This window comes from Taeniopygia guttata, chromosome 4, assembly GCF_048771995.1.
Source record: "Taeniopygia guttata chromosome 4, bTaeGut7.mat, whole genome shotgun sequence".
NCBI classification, from domain to species: domain Eukaryota; kingdom Metazoa; phylum Chordata; class Aves; order Passeriformes; family Estrildidae; genus Taeniopygia; species Taeniopygia guttata.
This window is the reverse complement of record NC_133028.1, coordinates 72,349,464-72,371,817: the sequence shown is the minus strand read 5'-3', so window position 1 is coordinate 72,371,817 and position 22,354 is coordinate 72,349,464.

Genomic DNA, 22,354 nt, shown 5'->3' with positions numbered 1-22,354 from the left:
ATGTGTTCAGAGAAGGTTAATCCAGAAACCTTCCATGTCTCCTGCAGAAACGGGAATAGAGAAGGTTAATCCAGAAACCACCCATGTCTCCTGCAGAAACAACAATAGAGAAGGTTAATCCAGAAACCACCTATGTCTCCTGCAGAAACGGGAATGCCCATTTTGGCCAGTTACTGACATAGGATTTAAACAGCAAGAAGAAAATTCTTCCTGCTTATGATCAGGAAGGTACCTAATAATATTTTTTGGTAGGTGCAGGCTGGTCACAGCAAATGGCAAAGTAGTAAATCTCCTCCAGGTATTTATGTTTTGCTTTAGGTTGCAGAAAATTCCACAATTCTACTTTTTTATTGCATAGCTTGCTCCTGCTAGTTGCTGTACAATTACTGAATTAGAAAGTCAAGTGAATTTATAAAATAGTGCAAAATAGGTGTTTCTTCATGGACACATTTGCTTTGCTGTTGGAATACATGCGTAGTGATACAGTGCTTTGTGACATTGATGAATACTTGCTATTATAAAAATAAAAATAGAAGAGATTTTTCTCCAATTTATTCTATTTTAGGATTTAGAGAAATTAAGCTTCCTTCTCTTTTAATTGTGTTTTGCAGAGAAGCTCTAATCTCTTCATCTCTGTGAAGCTTCTCCCTATTAGTTCACCCACTGGCACTGGCTGGCAAGGAGCCTGTGGAGCCTGCAGTTGGCATTCTGCAGCTCAGAGGGGTGTGCTCAGAGAGCAAAGCCCAAATTTTGCCAACGTATGTGCAACTGGCTTTGACTCCAGGGCAGGCGATTTGCACTTAGGCTACACAATAAATTGATTTGTCAGCTTGGTGACCGACTTAAAAATAAATAAATTAAAATGGTTTCAGCTGGAAAGAAACAGATCCCTCTTTACTCCTCCCCACTTTTGTTGTTTTTTTTTTTTTTTTTCCCAGCAAATTAAAGCAAGATGCTTTTTTCGAACACAAGGAAAAATTAATTCTCAGACATTTTAGATAAAAGTAAAAGCTAGATTTTAGGACGATATAGATGCTATCAGAAAAGAGGTGCTGCACTTTTCTTATGTATATTGGATCAGAAGCACTCCAAATCTTTACTGATTTTAAGGAGATTATTCCCCCTCCCCGTCACTTAACTTAAAAGAAAATGACACAACTGTGGAGTTATATGCTATTACAGAATGTTGTGCCTTTCTGTTGGAACATCTCCACTATGTATTAGCTGCCTAAACTTCTCTTTTGGTCAGCAGCACAAAACTGCTGCTAAGAACATTCCCAGCTTACTGTATTATTGAATCCAAGTGCTCAGTAGAAAAGAAATGATAGACTGAGGGGGCATAACCCCACAGTTCTTCATTATTTTGTGCATAAGGTATTTTCCTAAATGTTTGATTTGGTTCAGAGAGAGATTAGATTTGAATATGAACCTCTGATGTTCTAATTGTTGGACTGCAAAGCCAGAAAGCTCCTTTTTGGGCAGAATATTGCGAAACTAATAATTGTTAAAATATTGGGGGGAAATAAGCAGCAGCCACTTTGCCATAAGCAGATCAGTGTCTGCAACTGCCTGAAAGGAGATTGTGGCGAGGTGGAGGTTGATGTCCTCTCCCAGGTGACAGTTTATATGATGAGATGAAAAAGCCTCATGCTGCACTGGAGAGGTTTAGATTGGATAGCAATAAAAATGTCTTCACTGAAAGGCTTGTCAGACATCAGAACAAGCTGCCAAAAGAAGTGGTTGAGTCACCAGCCCTGCAGACTTTTAAAAGACATGTAGATGTGGCCCTTGGGGACATGGTTTAGTGGCAGTGTTTTGCAGTGCTGAGCTAAAAGCTGGACCCTTAGAGGTCTTTTCAAATCTCAGTGATTGTATGAACACTGGAGTCATACAATCGCTGAAATTTGAAAAGGAAAAATAGAAAAGGAAAATTTGGGAGTCTTGTTTCTTTTGTATTATTTGGTGGGAGTTACTCAGTGTGGACTTGCCTTGATTTTCTATTTGCTTGAGTTTGGAAAGGAGAAGACAATTAGCTTCCAGACTGAGAGTTTAATATATCTGAAATGTATGGTGAAACTTTTCTTGGTCATGTGAGTGGTATTATCTTGCATTGTTATAAGTTTAGCATGGTGATGTTTTAATTCTTGCAAAATTCTCTACTACATTTATTCATCCAGAATATTTTTCCCTTTTAATTTAGGTAAGACAACATAGTATGTCTCTGAAAGTATTACTCTCATAAAAAAATTTTGAGACAGCTCCAGAAAATATTCTTGAATCTAAGCTTCATAAGTAAAGACAGTTGGTTGTATGGAGTTATTATGCTGTCATTATTCTTTTTAGTACTTTATTCTGCTACCTATATTCCCTTCTATACTTGGTAGGCTTTATTTTTTTTTTCCTCTTTGTCTGTGTACTTATTTGCAAATGTTCAGTAGACTAATTAAGGTTTCTGAAGGTTTAACCTTGTCTTATACAGTAGATCCTGAGACTTGCCATGGTGTCAGCTCAGTAGGCTGGAGGGAAGGGTTCCAGAAAATATTGTGTAATATTGCCAAACAGGGCTTTGCTGTTGAAATTACTCATTTCACAGAGCTTAGGTCAATGTTAATGTGACAGGGAAGATTTAATCCTGTGGGAAAGTGTTTTCATCACATAGTTTTAAAAGAAATTTTATCACCTGAGTGTAAAGGGTACTGTGCTGTTTGTCTTTTACTTAATTGTTCTTTAATTTGTGAAAGAAAACTATATTTTTAATTAATTTCCAAACAAAATCAAGTTATACACTTTGCTTATAACTGAGCACACTGGAATGATACTGCATCAGCAGGGAACATTCCCCTGGTTTTGTGTAAAGGAAACATATTTCTGAAATAATTTAAAAAAATGTTAGGGGAACCCTCCCACACTAGTTTTTCCCAAATTGCAAGACAATTACAGGTCAACCAGATGCTGCTCCCCTTGATGTCATGGTGTGATGCCATCAAACAGTGCTAGCTTCTGCTGATGTAACTTTTGTTTGATAAAATGGAAAACATTTAAAATGTCACTGATCTCACCTCATGGAACTATTGCCAGTCCTTTTACTTGAGATTTTGCACCCTAGTTCTGGAAGACTTATTATTTTCTCATAAGAGCTTCTAATTCCATTATATTTGTGAGACAGAGACCTTCACTGGATTTGCAGCACTAAAAAATAATAGAGGGCAGAATAATTTATGTTTTTGGGTTTTTAATTGTCCAGATTGTAGATGATGCCATTACCCTGTGTTTGGGCCAAATACACAATATATACACGTCCTAGAGTAAAGATTTGTGCCAAAATTGCACCCTTGCCTATAGCATTGACAAGCCTCAAAAAATATACAGCTACATCAAAACTAAAAACTAAAAAAAATAAAACAAAAATAAAGCAAGCACGAAATAAATCCTCTTTTGTTGTATAATAGTGAAGAGATGTATCGAAATCCATAAATTAGGCAGAGCTTTAAATCCACATATAATTTCAATTACATACATCTGTTTCTCCTTAGGAAGAATGAAGTGAGGTCAACAGCTAAACATTTTACAGCCATCAAGATTCTGGGATGCTTTTAAAGCCATATACATATGTGATTTGTAAGAAACCTATTTATATGTAAAATTTCTCATTTGAACATTCATTCTTTTTATTATGCAAACGCAAAATTTTTTGGAAGCTACAGGCTTCGAAGTGAAGTGAATGCACATATTTCAGCCCAATGGTATTGCTCTAATTTTTTTCCATTTTAACCCCCTGTTGTTTCTGTTACCATGAAGAAAAAATATCTGTTTAACTTTCAGACCTGCAGATTGTTGGGAATAGATGGGACATAGATTTTCCCTCAGAAATGCATGTAAAAGGTTTCTGAGTTCTTTGACAAAAATAAAAATTAAAGCCTTAAAGGAGGTTTTTGAGAGAAGCTGGGTGAGGGAGGAACGTTATACGCTGGGACTCAAGGTAGAAGATTTTTTAAATCTTTGAATTATATGTAATTTGATGTATTTGAGTGGCACTTCCTTTCCTTCTCTCCCCCAGTACCAGGCACAGCCTTGAACAGAGCCCAGTTCATTCAGCTGTGACAGTCTGGTTGTGACCCTGGTGATGTGTCATTCAGAACATCATTTTGCCAGTAATGTTAATAAAGCTGATGACTTTACTGATGAGGTTTTCAGTAACACAAAACAAAATGGAAATACATTTTACATTAATCCTAAATGTACAGTATAACGTATTGACCCTCCTCGAGCCTGCAGTCTTTTTGAATTCCTCAAATATTAAAAAGTGAGCAAGGACTTAAGTAAGCTTGCTCAACAATAAATCAAACAGGAAAGCAGAATCGCTTGGAATACATAATCGTAAAACCTTCATGCATAAAATAAAAAACAAAATACTGACCTAAATTGTTAATAACAGAAAAAGTCTGTTAATACCTGTTGTATAAACCCCTAATCTTTACAGTTGTTAACAGAAACTGGAGTGCATGCATAAAAAACATCTCTTCACAGCAGTGCTGTTATCCACATCAATCAAGATAATCCCACAGTAAAACCTTGCTAAAGAAGAAATGTGGCATATTTGGATAATGTCAATGATTAGAAAACATGTCCCAGAAAATGCCATGCAAAACAAGTTTAAATATTAATGCACACCTTCCTAACCCTTTTCAAACTGAGTCTCAAATTATTTACGTAGACCTCAAGGGCTGAACTCTGATTTCACTTCCACGTGTGAAACTTATCAAAGAGGACAATTTTGTTCTTTAGACCACACTATAAATTAAGTGCCTGGAAGGTTTTCATAGGGTGTATGGTGTGTTCTGGAGAAATCATTGAAAAAGACAGAATTACACACTAAACCTCTGTGAACAATCATGCCCTTATTTTCTGCCCTAGATTGATGGTAATTGAATATGATTTGCACTTGCAGGTTGGCACTCATGCACTGCTAATCACTTGGGAAAATACAACACATTGAGCTCTCGAGTGTTATTCTGCTATTGTTTTTCAAGGCAATCAAAGAATTGGCTCTCCTCGTGTGCTTATGAGGAAGGTGGTATTAAAAAAAATATGTAATTGAAATAGAATTAGTTCAGCTAATTTTAGAGGGCTAGAGTTCATAAGTCTGGATCTTAGCTGGTTCTTGTGATTTCACAAGTCTGGAGTATACTGTCTTATAAAATGTATTTTTCTGTCCACAAACTCAGCAGGACCTTCTTATGCAAAGACTTAGATGACTATGTTGTAGCTATGCAGAGTTGTGAGATGGATGTCACCAAAAGTTAAATTGAGCAAGGCACATTTCTGCAGAGCTTAGCAAAACTGGAGCTTTTTGAACTTTCTGGAGCAGTGCAGCAACCAAACCCTACAGAAACCAACAGGCATGGGAAAAACACAAAGGAAAGCATGAACATAGAGTGGGAATAATGTTCACACTAATACATAAAAATTGTATAAAAATCTGTGTTTCAATAGGAAGGTGATTAACTTTGTAAATGGAACCCATCAATATTATAATTGTTGGATGAGAAAGCTCACAAACTCAGAGCAGAATTCATTTTTCAACAAGTCCCCAGTTCAATTCAGCTCTATGAAATGTTGTGTGGCTTTAAGGATACAGCTGAAAACCTGGATGATCAGCTGGGTAGCCTCACCAACTAAGAAAGAAAGTGTGAGGAATTACACCATGCTAAAGCTGCCTGGAAAGACCACACACAGAAAAAAACTTGGGTTGGGGTTTGTTTTAGGTTTTAATTTTTAAGTAGAAGAAATATATTATCTCTGACCTCCTTTCTGGGAAGAAAAAAAAAAGATATTAAAAATATTTTATAATAATTTAAAATAAAAAAGTAGGATATTATTTGGTACAGGAGTAAGCATCCTACCTGTGGAGCTTCTAAACTGTGATTAAATAGTTTAATTGTTTTAATTTTAAAACCCCCAAACAACTAGGACCAAAAATTTGTAGAGCACCTTAATCACAAAACAGAGGAAAATATGATTCTGGCAGTGGGCTGAGCTGTAGGAATGCTGCTCTCACTTTGTGGTTCACTCTCTTTATATTAACATATGATTTATAACAATGACATATAACTCTCTTTATGAATAACATGTGCTTGGCCTAGGTGGCTGCAGAAGGATGTAGCAGCCCCATATCTTCAAGAACATCCAAACTCCTGAGGTTTGTTTGTGTGGGCCTATGCTGATCAAATATAACCTCTTCTAAGAAGTGGGAGTGGACATGGAAGGTAAATCATGCTCCATTGCATAACCTTATTCTTTTGGGCTTTTTTAAATCCGAGGTGGCAAGGAGCAGTGCCAGGGCACGGTCACTGGCCCTGGGGCCAGCAGGTGGCATCTGGCCATGCTAAAAAACACTCCCAACATCAGAGGAGGAGGGATTTTATCCAAAATGCCTGTGGGGAGCACATGTAACCTAGTGGGCTGCACTGCAGCTGGTACTATCCAAAGAGTGCCAGCTCACTGCACCAAAGCTGTGACAAGGGCAATTTTAACAGTTTAATAACTGCAGAGAGAAAAATTCTTATCAGTAGGAATGTTTTTGGCTCCTGAGTTTGCTGGAATAGCTGTAGTGCTGGTGAACTGGGATTTCTGGCAGTATACACAGAAAGTTCCTTTAGGAAGCTAAGCACTTATGAAATGAGAAGAAATGTTTTTACTTGAGTGTCACTGTTTCTTAATCATAGTAATTATCAGCTGTGATGATTAATGCCCGGTGTAAAGGTGAGGTAGAGTATTATGAGTAATGGAAGTAGTTATGAGAGATGAATGTTACCAAATATATGAGGATTTATTTCCTCAGAGAAAACAGTGGACGCAACGTGTACAGGAAAGAGGGTCACAGGGAGATCAATAAAAACATGTCATTACAAAGGTGACTGTGAACATTTTACTTAGGGTAGAATAGAACATTAATATAATGTTCTATTATAGAATGGAATGGAAGAATAGAGTTCTATTCTTCTATTATAGAATAGAAGAATAGAACCGCCTGTTTTCAAGGAATAGGTCTACCATGTGCAGGAGGGAATATTTTTTCATAAAACTGCAATTAAACTATAGAACTTCATTCCACATGAATAGAAGATAAGCAGTTAAGGAAATCCTTAAAGTTCTGACTGCCAAAAGCAGTGATGATTGCAAAGCAGGACCAGTCTGTCCTTCCCTTGTTCCTCCCATGTCCCCCAAGCATCAGCCACAGGCTGCAGCTGGAGGCAGGATTTAGCCACTTCACTCTAACCCAGCATCACTGTTTCTACTTTTCTGTAGCCCAGATCATGTGTGTGGAGAGCATAAAAAGGAATGGGCAACATTTGTTGACAGAATTTTATTATTTTCCTTTATCACCCGCTTGTCAGCAGCCTGAGATGGTTTTAGAACTCAGCAGAGCAAAGGAAGCATTGCAAGAGGCATTGGAGGGGAAGTTATGATTCTAAAGCACTTGTTTGCCTCATTATGCTAATTTCTTCATTATCTCTGGGGTAGTGCAGCATCTTGATCCAGGTGAATTTACATTCAGCTCTTAATTCTATTGTTGGTGGATTCTCACTCTGTGAAACTGGGGTGCTGTTGTGAGAAGTAGTGGTGGAAAATAAAATCTGTGAGATTCTCAGCTTGTGGCACAATAAAGGCCGTCCAATTCTCCATGACATGGGGTTTCAGACACAGTGCCATAATAAATTGTCAGGGATTAAACCATGTAGCCCAACATTCACACACTTAGGCAGCAAAAGCAGAGTTCTTCTTGGCTTTTGCAAAGGACTTCTGCTGCTGCTGGCACAGTGAGGCTCTGCACCTCCTGCACACATCACGGCAAGCCACGAGCATTTGTCACCTCTGGAACTATGTGAAATGTCCACAGGTAAGAATCTCATCCTTCAGTTTCCCCAGTTATAAAGTAAAAATCATTTTTAACTTGCCGGACGCTGTGGTTGTTTAAGTTGCCTTGAGATTTGTAGATCAAGTGCGTCAAAAAAGCACAAAATTTTCTTGTGTTCAGTACACAGAGCATAAAGGAGCTGTAAGATGGTGCACAGATAGTTAAAAGAAAAATTAGTTTTGAGCAAGTGCATATGCAATTTCTGTAGACAACTGCCATTATCCTGTGAGGCACAAGTATTGCCAAATTATAAAACTAATTACAGATATTAAACTAAATATCAGTCTTCAAATCCTCTGTTGCCTTTTTTCTTCCTTTGAAGGCTTTTTATTATTTTTTCATTACTGTGGATACCTATAAAACTTTTAATTTGAATAATTTAAAAATTCGCATTTAATTTTATTATATTTCTTTTCATGTTACTGCAGTGTTGTCTTTGGGCTTTTAATTGATTTTTTTGTTATTGTCAAATACTTTGAAACTTCTGAAATGAACTGCATGAATAGAATAAGCAATGACCCAGTCTTAAGAGAAAACCAGCAATATTTTATTAAAGAGAATCTTTAGCAGAATTAAATCCTGTGATTTGAGTATTTCTTGAGCGATTACAATAGTGTTTGTAGCAGTTCTTATGGAAGTAACATATCTGCATCTATGGAGCAGGCATAGAAAATGCTGCAAATACATGCCTTTGATCTAAATGACAGAAATAAATTTGCCAGGGACACGGTAGAATTAAGCATGTTTAAACTGACCCATATTGCTTGAAGTGCAGGTAGAATATTTCTCCTTTTTATCAGGATTATTTGATTTACAGTATAAATAAAATTAAGTTATATGCATAATACATGTAATATAATTTGGCTCATTAACTCTTACAGATGGAGGTCAATATTTTATCTATCCCCTATTTTTTTTTTCCTGTTCTCCAGTTAAATTTATCACAAGTCTGCAGGCATGACTTGCTGCTGCACATGGGCATGAACAATTAAGTTTTCAGTCAGAACTCGAGTGAGAGACTCCGATCCCACTGCACTCACTAAGCCTACATTGATAAGGCAGGAAGAAGCTCATGTGCAAGAAATCTGAAGTGAAGGTGCAAATCTCATGCTTGGCTGGTGTTTTGTTATCTAGGAATAAGTTGATCCTGAGTGGCATCAGAGAAGCTTTAATCTCAGTGTTTCTGTTTCTTTTAAAACTATCCTGAATCTTTTGGACCCTTATCATTACAGGGAACTCAAATTTGCTAATGTTGTGATTTGACTTACCATTTCAGAAGGTTTTAAGCAATTTTTCAGAAACTGCTTATTAATATTCAAAGCTTTTTAAAAAACTCATAGACTTGTGCCTAATATTCAATGCCACACATTTTTGTTGCCTCTTATAGATCTGGAAGTCGGAGATGTGCTTTCTAGTTTAAAGCAGTCATATGCCTTAAATCATTATGATAAAATTAGAATATTGAAAATACCATCAAACTGGTGTTCGTTTTTTCCCCCACATATCCAAAGGCTCTATGATTCTAAAATAAATTGCGTATAAAATAATGATATAATCAGTCATTTTTTTTCAGTTAATCATTAAGCTTCTGTAATTGATTTTGAGCACAGCATAGTGCTACGTGTACTCCTTGTTTGACTAGTACAAGGGTAGGCAATCAGGGTTTCTACAGAGCTAGAGTATTTTAAACTCCCTTGAGAAAGGAGGCAGAATAAATCTATAGTGTTGCTGGATTGTTGAGTGAATTCTGGCATGTTTAAAGAAGATGCTTCCATTGTCTGACCTTTCATTTGGTAGCTTCTGAACTACCTGGAGATACCCAGGTGCAGAGCTCCCACTCAGCGCTGTCAGATTATGGAGCTTTCCTTTTTTAAATTTTATCACAGCGTACACAGTACTTTGGATTTGAGCTTAAACACGTGTGTTAGAAGTATTCAGGATTTTTCTGCAGCCTGCAAGGCCTGGATGCTGTCCCAGGGGATGATTCAGAACAGGAATCTCTTGAGACCAACTGTCTAAAAAGCCTTCTGAGTCCAACTTAATACTTAACTAAATGGCTGTGTTGGGTTGCATTCAGAATATTATTCCTCCAGCAATTCCAGTGCTAAGTGTGTTCATGGATACAGGGGCTGCAGCAGTGCCAGTGTGAGTTTGCTGTGAAGGTATTTTTAATTATTTTTCCATTAAAAATATACAGACACCAAAGAAATTTAAAAAAAACCCTAATACTGTAGATACACAGCTGTGTTGCTGAAAGGATTACCAGAGTGATACAGGAAGAGATTATTGTGTAAGACTTGATTTGTAATTATGGATCGTAAGATCCTGTCTGTACTCAGTTCTTAAATGCATAATTTATGAGTAAAGCCTGAGTAAGTTTTTCAGCCAATGAAAACAACAGTGAAATTGGAATTTTCAGGATTATGAGCACCATAAATTTTATGAACAGCTATAGCTTTTCAGTCTTTTTCTCCTTTAATAGAAGAGAGAGAAAGAAGTTCTTATAACCTAAAAAGTCAAGTAGTTGTATTTCCACTCGAGAGCTTTTATGGGAAGATGCAGTTTGACACAAAGCGTAGAATAAGCAAAACTGAGGTGAGATTTAGTTTAATAGACACGATAATCTGAAATCTCATTGTATTCAAACAACAGAAGCAAATGAAAGAAATCTCTTAAAAATTTGAGGGAAAATTACCAGTGCTTTTTCACAATGAAGTATTTTCTTGATGCTTTTCCATAAGCTGAAAAAACTTCCATGATGGTTTTTTCAGTTTTCAGTACACATTGATGTTTAGAACACCTCAGTTCTTGCTCAAAGTTGGATGTATGTTGCAAGAATCCAAAATTCTAACAATAAATGTGCTCCACTGTTGATTACTTTTTAAAAATAATGGATATGAAGCGTGTTGCTTGTTCAGAAAAGCCTCTGTTTTGAGATTAGTCAAAGTGATGTCAAGTGCAGTGATGAAAATTTCCTTAATGATCAAGAAACTTTACAGTGAGCTGGGAAGAAGGATGTGGGATAGAGAAGCACAGATGAATGAAAAACTTTAAAAAAAAATTGTTGAAATTCACAACCATTTTTCTTAGTGTTTTCCTACAAGCATGGAATGTAAAAAAATTATTTCATTTCACAAGCTAAAATATTGATTAGACCGGCCAAAAATGAAGTGATTAAAATTGGGCTTTACAATCTCAAATCAATATCTCACTTGTCAAAAAGAATTTGAAAAATGTAAATCTCACTCAAAATTTTTCTGGAAGAATCAAAAGAAAAGAGGAAAGATGTGGAGAAAGGAAAGTAATAGGTGAGTCTCTTCATATTTGAGTCTGGATGGTTTGAATATTTCTTGAAAGTCTTCAGAAGTCTTTTTGAAAAGCTTCAGATGTCAAAATGGAAACACCTGAAGGCCTATTATCAAAATAATAGCCTCTACAGTCTGTGAACTTGGATAAAGAGAAATGAATCATCTCCAATGATAGGGGACTGATGGATTCCAATGGCAGACAGTGACTTGTGTGACATGACTAGATAATAGGGGCTTTTACAAACTCCTTTGCCTATTTAATGGCCTAAAAATGGGTTTTGAATCACGGGCTAAGACCAGGCACCCCGAGATGGATTCCTTGCTATTTTTAAGAACTCTTGAGACTGCAACTATGGATGGTATCTATGCACACTCTTTGCTTAAGTGGTAAAAGATTCTGTCCTCTTTAGTGAACAAGGGAGTAGCTATTCCTGTAATTTTTAATATAAGCTTAGAAAATGTAACTGACAGTGATAACCTCAGTGAACCATCCTGGAGACTAGAGGTGTTCATTAAATAATAATCATTCTTTGTAGTGCATTAGCACAAGGAACCCTAGCAATGGACAATGAAGCTGTTCTGCCAGTAAGTAAAAAAACCTCCCCTGGCAGAAAGACCTTCCAATTTAAATTCTCAGTGTGACACAACAGTTGGATGCAGAAGATGATAGAGCAGGTAAAATGCTACAGATTTTTTTTTTGGTAATATCTCATATTTAACTCATAACATAGAGATCTTCACGTGTATTCTACAGATTTTGAAGTACAAGAAAGTGATTAAGAGAAAGATATGTGCTCATGGATTTCACAGAGGAATTCAGCCTATTGGATTCATTGTTTTCATGTGAGACCGAGTAAAATATCAGGCACTTTTGTAATAACTGAGTAAATATTTTATTCTGAATAATTAGAGTATTGTTTTACAAACATTAAAAGGCTTGCTAAAAGCTATGTCATTCATTATTATCTTAAAAATATTTATATTAGGTCTTTGGAATAATTACAAACAGCAATTCTTCAAAAGATAAATGGGTAGGATTAAAAATAAGCACATACAAGGCTATTCATCAATTAAATAAATCAGCCCATGCTATGAAAACTCCATGAAAGGATATCTTAGAGATTTAGTTAATATCAAGGCATTACTTATTACATGAATTATGATTGTTTGGACACGAGGAGAAGGAAATCTTAGAAGTATTGTCTAGATAAGATTAGAAGCTTATTTTCTTTTTCAAATACAGGGGAAGTAGTGTGGACACCTAGACATTGTGATTTTTTTATAGAGCGACTCTAATATACCTGTGTGAAAAGCCAGATTATCCTGTAGAAAAGCATACAGACATAGGATTTACAATAATGTGCCAATATCTGTCACCTACGTTGGACAGTGTGTCCCCAGCCTGAACCAACAGAAAAATGCCAACACCACAGTGAAACATGGAGGGCATGAAGAAGGAGACCCTCTTGGCACTTTGTCTGCAGAGGAACTTCAGAGACCAAACTTCCTGTGCTGAGCAGCCTGTGAAGAGAGTTACACCTCCACCTGGGATGGAAACCAGCTCTCTTACCTGAGCAAGCAGAACAGTAAGCTGGAAATTCGGAGAGCTTACTTTGCTGTGGCAGGTTACCCTCCTTATCACTGCAGGGTTAGTAAATTATAAATAAATACCCATTAGGAGAGGAAAACTCATACTTAAGCTTTGTTATTTCTGCTGAGCTTGCTATTACTTTATTATTTTAATTTTTATTTTATTATTGTATTATTGTATTATTGTATTATTGTATTATTGTATTATTGTATTATTGTATTATTGTATTATTGTATTATTGTATTATTATTTTATTACTTTAATATTATTTTATTATTTTATTATTTATTTTATTATTGTGTTATTATTTTTATTATTTATTATTTTAATAATTTATTAATTATTATTTTATTGTTTTATTATTATATTATTTTATTATTTTATTATTTCTAATTCTGTAAACAATAATATTTCAAAAGTAAAATATGTTCATAGCGCATGTAACTTCTTAAAGCAGCATCCTCTGCTACACATAAACAGGAGCCATTCCAGCTTGTCAAGTCTGATTATGTACTCACTGCACTCAGCCTCTAAACTGAAAGAGACCAAAATTTAAGTTGGAAATGCATCACTTCCCCATATCCATTCTCCAGCTCGTTTCTAATGGGAATGAACTGGATAATGTGGAAAGCCTGGGGTGTGTATGTTGCAGGGAATGGGGCTGTGGGGGCTGCTGATGGAGCTTTGCTTCCTGCACCGTGTGCCCTGGCAAAGTGTCTGCCATGAAGGATGTGTTCACTGAAAAGTCTGCAGAGTCACTGTATATGTCTAAATAGGGATATAAATAGAAAATCAGGTTGGGTATGTCGCTGTCGAGGCAGGATGGGAATGAGAAGACTGACTCCAAAGGCTGCTGAGAGTAAAACTCCAATTTATTCAAAATACCCTGCTCTTTTATACAGAGCTTCGTGAGGACCAACTCCAAAGGTTCTGAAGTGAAAACAACCCATTGCATTGGTGCAGAGTGCTTGACACACAGTGATAGAATTTAACTATAAACAGTGTGAAAAACAAGAGAGATAAAGAATTATTTATATTCTTATCCAGCTCTTTCCCAGGTTTCTGCCTGGCTAGAAACTCTGTTTCTGTCTTTGACTGAATCTGAGTCCCACAGGTAGTGTGTACAGGCTTTATTTGGGGGAAAAAAACCCAAACAGACTGAGAACAAAAAGAGCTGATGCTGGCCACGATCCAGATAGATCCCTACTGCTGGCTGAAATTGGAGCTGTGTCAGGCTGCACTAAACTGTGTCTGGCTGCCTGGATGGCTCTTCTGAGAGCTCCAGGTCAGCCAGATTTGGGAGTTTCCATCTTCTTTTGCTTGGCCTCGTGCCTTACATTAATGGTTCAGAGATAGAATGATGTAAGAGTCATTTTGAGAGCCCAGACAATCTGAAAAGCTGTCTGTGACTTTCCCTTTTCCTGTGAGAAAGTTGGTTGGCAGTGGTACACGGACTTTTATTTTTTGCATTTCAAGAGTAATAATACTGACTTAAAGCATGCAGCGAGGAGGAGTTAACTGTTGCTTTCCATAAATATATAATGCATTTTTAATTTAAACGTTTACATAAAGATAAAAACCCCACCTTGTTTCTTTTTTTTTTTTTTTTTTTAATATAGAGGATCTTTGTTGATGCCTGTTAATGTAGATAACCAGAAAAAAATACCTCATAAAAATTCCCTTACATGATGAAAAAGTATGAAAAATTATTCCAGGAAATACATCTTGTTTCCTTGTGAATCTGGACCTACAAAATCTACCCTAAGAACACACAACTTTGTGAATAGATTGAAGTCTGAGGGGAAAATCAAGGCCCTTCCTTCTGCAAAAATTGATTTTGGGTTGCATTTGCCTCCATGCCTTCTGTAATATACCCAAATTCACTACTATATAATCAGGGGGATTTGAGTATTTGAGTGCTGCAAAAAGTGAGTAAAACCTCTGTATCTTTGCTTACTTTACATTTTCAGGTTTTTTTTTCCTGTGACAAGAAGGCATAACTATATAAAAATGCCATCCTGGCGGAACAAAAGCACGGCGCTGTGTGATGGGATCACAGTCAGCAGTCTGGGCTTTGCATTTTTGAATCTGAATGCTGGAAATTCAGGTTTATTAGGCATCATCAGGGGCAGTTTATGCAAAGAGCAGACAGCTCCTTTATGGTGGAGGCTGCTTGCCAGCCTGTTGCACAGCCGGGTGTAGCTGCAGAACAAGCAGCAGACAAATTAGGAGGTTTTGATGGAACTCAGGTTTGGTTTAGGGGTTTTGTATGGTGGAAAAGCTTTTCTTTTAACTTGTGCTTCTAAAGAAAGCCTTAGCACTTTTTTGTCGTTCGGTTTTAAGGCAGTTTATTGTAACTTTTTCCCCCTGCTCCTGGTTGTTGTTATCTTTTATATGGTATATTATGTGATAAATGTTTATAGGGTTTTTTTAATATTTATTACTTATATTAAATGGTGCTTTTTTATTTTAAACTAATTTGTAAGTGCTAACTTTATTAGAAATATGGAGGTAAGGAAGAAGAAAGAGGAAGGATAGGACTGGCTAAAAATCTTTTTATTTTAAAACTTTTGACTTTTTATGTATAAAGTAAAACCCCCCCTGTATAGGTGTTAAAACCCCCCTGTATAATACTAATTTTTTTTATTTTGTAACTATTTTTATTATAATATTTAAAATTTTGTGACTGGTTTTTTTGGGGGTTTTTTTTTTTTTTTGGTTTTTTTTTTTTTTTTGCAAAGTTGGTGAATCATTCTATGGCTTAAACTCAAAATCACAGCTGTTTCCAGCTGCCTGCCAGGGTCTCAAATGCTTCTGACTAGGGCTTGGAACCTCCAAAAATGTCTGAGGGACATTTTGAGTTCCGGCAGGTTTGATTCTTGAAGTAACTGGAAACATCCACAAGTATTCTCCATCCTTTGTTACATTTACAGTGTTTTGTCCAAACTCCAGGAGAAGTAATTTCCATCAAAGATTTTTCCATAATCCAGAACTTATTATCAGATAAAATTTATTCTCTTTCTTTTCACTATACTACTAGCTGTACTTCTAGAGTATCACTCACAATGAAGTAATAATTTTCATCTCAATTCTTCTCTCCACAAAAAATCCATCATTATGTTGAATTCTTAGTATTTCCTTAGGTGTTTACTTCTCTCTGGTTTAGATATGAAGACAAATTTTCCAGCTGTATTAAGGTATTCTGCGATGTTTTGCCACAAAAGAAAGAAAAAAAATCCATAAGGTTTACCATGAGGATGTTTATGGAATGCCCAAACAGCAGATTATATTGGTATAGTTGATATGCATCTTCATTTCTTTCTAGATGAGAATTTATTATCTATATCTGAATGACCTGAAATCTGAAATCAGCTATAAAACTATTCTGAGTTTCTCATTGATTTCCCATGCAACCAGACTGCTTTTTTAAATGTGTATTTTCACTGTTCTTTGGAACAAGTCTCTTTCCTGTCTCATGTTCACAGAACATAACAGAGTTCATGTCTACTGAGTATTTCATGTGCACACAGTTCCTTTTTCCATATGTTTTTTTAATGAAACAAGACATGGATTCTGAAGCTGGTGCTGTGAGAATTTTTGTTATATGAAAATCCCCTTCATTAAAGAGAATATTTATTTTTTATTGCAAACTTTCATTGTGCAGAGGTGTTTTTCCTGTTTCTTCTCAGAGTACTCCTTGTGTTATATGTGTCAAATTGATTGACTCCTGGGTAATTATTTTTTATTTGTGCAGAATTAGTACTATTGATGACAACTCTGGAAGTCCATTATTAGTCTGATGATAACACCACACAATACTTAGTGCTACATCTTCTGTCAAACAAAACAGTATTCATATCATATCAGCCTTAGAACAACACAGATTTTTTTCTTTAAATAGATTGTTTATTCAGTTCCTTATTTCACTGGTTCATTTCCAAAGGTGGAGGAGGTAACACAGTAACACATACAGCTGTGTTTGCTCCAGAGAGAAAATCCTTAAACTTGCTCCTTCAGAAAAGTCAGGTGTAATGTCTAGGGTAGAAGTTAAAACTGACTCTATGTGATGAAACTAAGGCACTCGACCAAAAGTCTATCCCTAAGTAATGTCTTGAATAACCTCTGAATAAACAGTGGTTCTGTAAATTATTCTGTATAAAAGTGCAAACAGGTAAGTTGTAAAATGGCTTTTTTACATGTGTAACCCAGTGTCTTGTGGACATTTTATTGCTGCTGTGTCTGCAAACCTTGAAAGAATAAAAGTTCAGTCTACTGCTGAATATAGGGATCCTAACATCTTAACAAGGCTGTGAAATCACCTGCAATCACACAACAAATCCTTTGAAAAGTTATTTGTTGTTCTTGAACACAATAAATGAGTTTTCCAGTACCGTTAAGTTTTCAAGTGAATTAAGACATAGGGTTAAGTGAGCGAAATGAGAGCTGCTTACACTGGTGTTTTATGGGATAAGGATCTTTCTTCAAGTCTGATAAAACATTTATAGAGTTGCTATGAGCTCTCCATAATGTTACTGATGTAGTTGATAGTTCAAGAAGAAGCAGACTAACAGGGGAACTAACCATTGTCCTAGAGCAACTATGTTTTGCTGTCTGAATTCCAGATACTTGGTAAATGATCTATGAAGCTATTGCTAATTATTTTATGGAGTTATCTATAGCTTTAACCAGGAAATTAATTAGGGCTGTAGCTGTGTGTTGGTGTAATGTAAGATATCATTTTCCCCATTCCCGTATAGAGGGGAGTGATTACAATTTAATACATGTCCGCATGCTTTCAAATGATATTAAAGTATTGTAATGCTTTAGTTTATATCAGATTCCAAGCAATGCTTCAGTGCCTTCACCTGCCCCCTCAAATGCAGGGCAGCCAATGCCTGTGGAAGCTGCCTGGAAGGAGATGTCACCTCCTCCTTCAGAGACCATGCCATGGTTCCTTAGGGGAAGAACTGAATGCAGCTTTAATTGGTGAAAGGAAGGTAAAACTGAAATTAAGTACTAGAACTCTCTGTTAAATTCCATTACTTTTACTAGAGAAACTCTCTCCCTAGTTTAACTGCTCTTATTGAGACAGACTTGTCATTGAAGAAATTTATCTCAGGTTGTCAGGTCTGCATTTTTCTATTTGCAATCTTTTTGTTAATATTATTCCTTAGCAGTCCTACTGCATTTGCCTACACAACCATATCAGTGAGAAGGGTTTTCTCTACTTTTTCACATGTAACATCGTCCTGTTTATTTTCATTTAATATCCCCCACACATTTCTGATAAAGTAAAAATGCCACCAAAACCAATGGACAAAACCTCACTTATAAGAGCACTCCAAACATCTGGAAGCAGAGCACCTAATAGCAGAGCATGAGGAACAGAACATTGATTTTCTGTAATTCACCACTTGGCGTATCAGCAGAAAGCAGAAATATACTTTCTGAATGAATTATCCAATTTTCTTTCCCTTGTCCCTGCCTCATTTCAGAATAGGTGTTTCAAAACTATTGATTTGCATATGCTTGAAGCACACTATTGCCTGAAGAACTCCTACAACAGGGCTAAGCAAAGCCACTCTTCTGGTAAACACTCTTTGGGCTATTTAGAATAGACACTGAGCAAATGAGAGAAGTCCTGTATCAAAATTCAACCTAGGCATTTTCTCCTAAACTGTGTAATATTTAGTGATTGAAGTTGTACTGAATCAGTAAGATGCCTTTATTCCTGCCCAAAGGCTTTTTGGGACTACTGCCTAACAATCAGTTCCCAACCAGCCAATTGCTGTTTGATATTTCTTTTTTGCACAGTAGAAAGTAGCCAATTAAAAGCTGATTCCTTGAGAAAAAATAAGAGGAAATATAACACCTGCTTAGTAAATGGCATAAAATGGCTGTAAAGTAAGGATGCATTTAAAGTGAGAACCCAGGAACACAGATGTGCTTTTCTTTATGTGAATTGCTAATAATGTTTCTAAGACTTTTGAGAAACTTGCCTTTGTTGATCAGTTCATCAAAGAGTTAAAAGAACAAAATCGTGAGAGAGTTTTGCTTCACATCAATCATTTGCTTCAGAATTTGAAGATCACTCTTCCCTTTTAATCAGCACATGGAATATATTCTCTTTTCTTGGAGAGGGCAATTTGTTCATTACTAATTGAAGTAGACTAATTATAAATGATTAGCATTTGAAGAAGGCTTTTAACTGCTATATAAGACCAGTTCAGTGTGCCTTTCTCTGCACTTCTCATGAGTGTAACTTAAAATACATGATTAAATAAAGGCTTCAGTATAAAATAGGATTAAATGTACTTATAAGTCTTTAGCAGTCATTTCTGCTGGTCTTTAATCCTAAACCAAATGATGCTAAATATGCAGAATCACAAAAGACAGAAATCAGGTAATTCAGTATAAACATGCTTGCTTTCTGTGACATATTCCTACTTTTCCAAGCACCATTTCACTGCAAATACTGTTTCACAAAGAGTATTAAAAATACCTTAAGCTTTTAGTTTGAAATGGTGAGCAACTCAAGAGGTAATACTGATCCTGTAAATCCAAAAGATTCAGAGAAACTTACACTGAAAAGAATTGGACAGATTTTGTAGTTGCTTGGAGTAGCAGTAACAGTATTGATAGACACATCAGTTTAGAATAAAACCATCAAAATAAATTATTTACATACCTACATATGTCTAGAACAGAAATAGGTTTTTTAGCTCCTCATTCTTCACCTTGCTCTCTGGTTATGACAATAGATTCTGCATTACTTGTCATAATTTACAACCTGTGAACATGAATGTGACTCCTGACTTTAGAACAACTCATGTTTGCAAGGCTAGGGCAGGGAGAAGGGCAAAAAAATGTGCTTTTTGCTAGAAACCCTTCTGGGAGTCCAGTTTTTCTTTTGGTGAAAAGATTCTTCACTTGACTTTTCTATTTCGTCCTGTGCCACTTGTGTCAGTTCTCCAGACTGTATCTTCTTTATGAAGGCCTCTATCACTACAAAAATTCCTTATATTCCCCCTCTCCTTCCCATGAGGCATTTTAGGACCAGCTTTGAACATGAATAAGAGCCAGTCTCAAAGATGAACAAGGAGCAGCAGCCAGGTGTCCCCCCTATGAAAACTTCCCTACACAGCATCATAAATGTGGGAGTTGTGCATCAATGCATCAATGATCATCCCTGCCAAGCTGATCCAAGAGTAAAATGAAATACCAGGTGCTAAAAAGTGCAGTGCACAAGAAAATCATAGTCAAGGTATCCTGTACTCATAGATCTTAACAAGATGCACTATCAGGTTTTCCAAGCCTCCATAATAAGGGAAATTTTTTATGAATGGCCTGGTGAATGATGGGGATATTTTTTACTTTGTCACCTGAGAGGTAGAGCAGTTAAGATATGGAGAGTGAGACAAGAAGTCGTTTGGAGTTTCCTGCTGCTGAATTACTGGAAATTGCTGAATGGGGAATTGGATGGGGCCATGATGCTCTTGGCATGAGGAATAAACACAAGTAGATTGTGTTTCACACAAAAAAGTGACCCAACAGCACAAGAATGAAAAGAGAGGCGTGACATGGATACAAATTTGTAGTAGAAGGTCAGTCTTTGCAGCAGCATTTTTAATAAATGGGGGGAGACCAAATATGTTTTATATTTATAAACAAACCTGGCAGTGAAATGCTGGTCTGTCAGATTAAAAGATGGTGCAAGGGAATATCAAGATGCCTGTTTTAATTTTGTAGAATTTGAAAGGTTGATAGCTGGTCATTTAGAAAGAGATGTCAGACAAGGGGGCAATGGATTTGGGATGCTGGGGTAGGGCTGTTAGTTGCTTTAAAAAAGTAGTTAAATTTAAATTTGCATGTAAGGGTAACCTGAGATAATTTAAAGGCAAGTATGAAGGAGACAAAATAAAATGTATTTTGGATTTCCCACCCAGAAGCACAATAAATCTAGAGGGATCTGTAGAAGAAAGACAGCAGGAAAAAATTATCATAGTGCAGAGTCAGAGAAGCCAAAAGGGGACTGATTTCAAGAGTTACTTAGCTGTATTGAAGGGAGCTGGCAATTCAAGGCAGGACACAGAGTGTTATTTCTGAGCATAAAGAGATTAAATAGAGAGGAGAAATGGTAGTTAAAAAGGCTGGGGGGCGGGACAAGTGTGTTTGTGCTGTGGCTTGAGAGGATGGGAAAGTAAGGCTAAGATGAAAAGACAAAATAAAAAGAGAGACTAGCAAAATCCGAAGTTACTGTTCCAGTTTTGTGATAGGTAAAATGAAAGTAGCAGGGAGTAAAGACAAAAGATGGTGATGAAAGAAAATGGAGAGGACTGAAATAAGTTCTAAAAATACGTCCCAGCTGTTTGTTGAATTGTTTGGTGATGGAAGTGATGGAAGTAGGCAGGTGCAGATATTGCAGGACAGACTGGATCGTTCTGTAGTGCTCTGGTCCAGGCTGCCTTGTTTTCTGGCTGAGGCATTGTAGGGGGAAGCTGGGGGTTGGATTCCTTGCAGTTAGGCTGAGGTGGATTTGGACACACATATTCCTGCACGAGGCTGCTACCCAAGATGAGTGTCAGCTGAACCACTGAGCGACTTTTGAAGAGGCAGTAGGTTAAACCTGTGGGTCAAACATGCCATGAGTGGGTGTGTGAACATGCTCTGAGCTCTAAAATGAGAGTTAAAAACCTAAACATTATCCTGTCAATTTTTCTTATTCTCCTGGCATTGAAACAGGCTGAAATTGAGGTAAGTAACTGCAGAAAAAAAAGTTTCAAATCAAAATCAGGTAGTCAGTGTTTGCAAAGCTTTATTGTTAAAGGAGACAATGAACAGGAACTTCTTGCATCATGGAGCTGAAGTCAGATATCCAAAGTCACATTTATTTCAGAACTCTGATTCCTTTTAAGGATTGTTTTTAGGCTTTTCATCCCTTTCTTCAGAACTGATCTTCCATTTATGTGTGCTCTTATTAATGTTTAGTAAGTGCAGGGATGTTGAGATTCCAAGCAAGAAGATGGCTGGGGATGTCCTTCTTTTCCCTGTCTCCCTTGTAGAAAAGTACCCAGTATAGCATATCAAGAGTAATGAGATTTTTGTATCATTATAAAGATAGAAGTACATTTTAGCTCCATTCTCTACCAAGGTTACCATCTTTTGCACAGGTACTCTCTGCACAAACTAATACCAGCTGCAGGAAAATATGTTATAAAGCCTCTCCTTTAAATATAACACAGAAAATGACTGAAGGGTAGTATTGCAAAGTGAACTACAAGTAGCTTGCACAGCTTATGCTGCAAATATTCTAACAGTCATCAAACCAAAATAAAACCACTAAGTATTGAAATATCCTTGCTATCATACAAAACTAAATAGCCTGTAATTTCTTTTTCATATGCTAAGGGATTCTTTCAGATATATTTACCATAGTTATTTTTCCCATTATCTCCTAATTTTTTTGCAAATTTCAGCTCAGAAGTACTTACCTGTATAAAAATTCCTGATATTCCTCCTCCTCTCTTAGTTTCTCTG